General features: G+C 37.6%; 1 pseudogene; it reads right to left on the bottom strand.

Moving 5' to 3' along the window:
* Positions 1-1,306: 1,306 nt before the first annotated feature.
* On the bottom strand, positions 1,307-1,406 carry LOC122097724 (annotated as a pseudogene).
* Positions 1,407-3,487: the final 2,081 nt, after the last annotated feature.

The raw sequence follows: 3,487 nt of genomic DNA, 5'->3' as shown, positions 1-3,487 counted from the left end.
AAAAAAAAATAGTTCTTTAATTTTTTTGGGAGTGGTGGGAAAAATCCTGTATCTCCCTTGTGTCTGTAACCAGCCTCTTGTTGGAGTCTCTGGTCTGCTTGTGGTGTTAGATTTTCCTATGGCTTGGTTGGTTTCTTAAGTCAGTTTGTTTGAACCGGCAGAAAAATGTTCTACTTTACCCAGGATTTGGTGATCCTCCACTCAGGTTAGTTCAATGGGAAGGAGATCTGCTTTGATTAACACAAAAGAGGGAGATGGCTTTTTCCTCAAGTTTGGAGATGCTGTGATGAGGCTAGGTTCTGGGTAGAGTTGAGGCCTTTCAGCAAACAGTAGCTTTTCCCAGGAGGTAGCTTGTGAGAAACTCAGAGAGCCCAGCCTGGAGCCACTCTCCATGTTTATGTTTACTGAATTTCAATTGATTGTCAAGGCTGCTAAAGGGAGGGGCAGACTCTGGCTCTGATTACCCAGTGAAGAAAGCCACTCTTGGGGCTTGCACCTGAGCTGGGTGATTTTTCCCTGGGTGGAGCTCTCTGGCAGGTCAGTTTAGGTTCTTGTGACCTGCTAAATGACTCTAGTTTTCTTCCAAGGCCTTAGTTGGAGCTAGCAGCTCCACCGAGCTTTGTCAGTACCCAAGATGGAGATGTCCGGTAGTTGGGGGTGAGGGGTGGCCTTCTCTCCTCTGCTCTCTGAGAAGGAGTGAGGACATTTGGCTTCTACTCCCGCCGAGTCTTGGTTCCTGGGTGGTCTCTGGTCTGCGAACTGCAAGATGAAGATGTCTGCTCCTTGTCAGTTCTTGCTGGTGTTGAGTAGAATCTGCTTGTCCACCGTGTCTGGCTCCTTTGTCCTGCATTCTCTGTGTTACAGGATGGCGGCTATGGCCAACGCTGCTACCGAGGCTGCTGGCAAGTGCTCAGATCTGTCTCCTTGCCTGGATTTTCCCTCTCTGTCCTAACTCTGTGTATAATGATGGCACACTTGATGTGATTCTCTGGCTTAGGACTGTTCACTGGAACTCTAAAACTGCTTTCTATGCGAGAGCTTGTTTAGCCTACAGCTTCTCCTCCACCATCTTCCGGGAACCCCCTATGACCATGGTTTAAATTTTATTTCTTTGGGATAAAATGACAATGTTATCTAATTTCAAGTTTTATAAAGTTTATGCTATGTAAGGGCCTTTCTAAGGTGAAGATTTAATATACTGATGTCAAACTAACCTTTAATTCTATGAATTACATGTATTGTTACACTTGTATTTTTGTAATCAACTTTTTAATAACTGTTTTTCATTTCTTGCATTTGAAGAATGAAAAATATGGAATACTTCACAAATTTTCATACCATCCTTGTGCAAGTACCATTTTAATCTCTGTATTGTTGTAATTTGGGTAGACCTGCTGCTGAAGCATGTAGTATCCTCTAAATTTAAGTACGTAATGATACAATATTTATACAGGCATATATCCATGGTTGCCTATTTGTAACAAGGAACCCTTATTGTTCCTAAAAATGCTATTGATCTTATTTCTCTAAAATTCTGTGCATAGTGGAAAAAACTTTTATTGTATGGTCGATTGTTCACATTTGCAATTTTTTGTCAATAACTATTTTGTCATTTTCATTTTAAATTTGATCATACTTTGAAACCTTTACAGCTAAGTCCAAAGGTGATGGCTTTTCAAGTACTTATTTATCAACTGAGTTAGCTTTGTGGAGCTAATGGATTCAAAGTAAGCCTTTCTTAAGAGCTATTTCTAAACTTCTGCAGCTTAAAATCTCCTAAATGAGGTCTCAGTGGCACAAATGTCTTCCTGACACTTTACCCTTCTTCCATGTAGGAACAGACCAACCAGAATATTTACACTGACAGCATAGATTCTTACTGGAACAAAACTAATCTTAGTTACAAGGGTTCATAGAGAGATGAACACTTCAGACCGAATTGTTCAGAATAGAAGGTATTTTATCAAAATGTAATTGTTTGGGCTGGGACGTTGGCTCAGTGGTAGAGCGCATGCCTTGCATGACTGAAGCCCTGGGTTTGATTCCTCAGCACCACATAAGCTAAAAGAAAAAAGCCGGAAGTGTTGCTGTGACTCAAGTGGTAGAGCGCTAGCCTTGAGCTGAAGAGCTGAGGGACAGGGCCCAGGCCCAGAGTTCAGACCCCATGACTGGACCCAAAAACAACAACAACAAATATATATATATATATATATAATTGTTTATTATACCTATTATTTCAAAAGTAGCTAAAGCCAAAAAGGTGAAAATGTTGTTTATATGCATGTTTACTTAATATCCTGGCCTGTCTACCATACAACCAGGCAGGAACTTACACTACTGACTTTCTATCACCAAATATGTACATAGCTCCTGAAGAAGTCTATATATTTTTCATCGATATTAGGCCTTAAATTGGTAATGTTTTAATCAAAGTGTTTCCTCTTGCCTCCAGGCTTTAAATTTACAAATGGTAAAGCTTTAGGTCTAACTCTACCAAAAACTGAGGTAGAGATAATGGAATAATACTTTAAAACAGAGTTGCCTTTGATACCCTAACCAAAACAGAACAATGCATAACAATTTCTTATATTATATATACTTATATATTTTATATTTATATGTGCTGATCTTAAATTTCACACAGTGAATCTTACTAGAATTAATTCATAATTTTACAAATAAATTGAAATTATTCCCATAAATAGATTGGAACATAAATAATTAGGTTTAGAATATATATTTGAATATAAAAAGTATCAATGCAATATCTTTGCTATAAACTTGTGATGCCATCTAAGTGTTCTTGGTCTTCTGAATTCACATAGTAAAAAAAAAAAAAAAAAAAAAAAAAAAGTATTGTTTTCCTCTAATCTAGAAGAGATTTTACACTGCTGCTGTGTTTATTGTACTAACTCGCTGGTCCTAAAGTGATTTTCTTCATATGATGCCTAAAAGCTATTATTCTTCTGCAGTACCCACGGGTCAGAGGATACCAGGTCCCAGTTATCTGCATCATCAGATAACAATGGCAAGTCTTCTCACCTTGGCCCATGCAACATGCTAACAGAAAGTAATTGAAGACCCATCTCAATTTCTTGTTTCCTATAGTATTTCAGGGTCCCAATTCCTTTACTAATTAGCAGTAAGCAATTGTGAAATGTAAGGCAACTTAAAATGAAAGAGGAAACCACAATATATGAGAGAATGTACTGTAGTTCAAACTTTCAATTTACAGATGACAAGCCCATATGAGTAAACAAAATCACAAATGTCAAAAGATTAATTTTAATACCCCTCTCCTAATGATTAATGAAAGATTTCAGTGCAGCCAAAAAAATAATTTCTGGAATCATAGATCCATAATTGGTCTACCAAGACTAGGAAAACTTGATTTAGAGGTCAAATATAATTTAGAAAAACATTAATTGAGAAGACCCTTAGTGCTTCAAAACACTATTACTTCAGTAAAACTTGGTTCTGTAGTATA

Source organism: Dipodomys spectabilis, unplaced genomic scaffold, assembly GCF_019054845.1.
Source record: "Dipodomys spectabilis isolate Male_0828 unplaced genomic scaffold, ASM1905484v1 ptg000428l, whole genome shotgun sequence".
NCBI lineage: Eukaryota > Metazoa > Chordata > Mammalia > Rodentia > Heteromyidae > Dipodomys > Dipodomys spectabilis.
The sequence above is the reverse complement of the archived record's forward strand: the minus strand, read 5'-3'. Positions and strand labels throughout refer to the sequence as shown.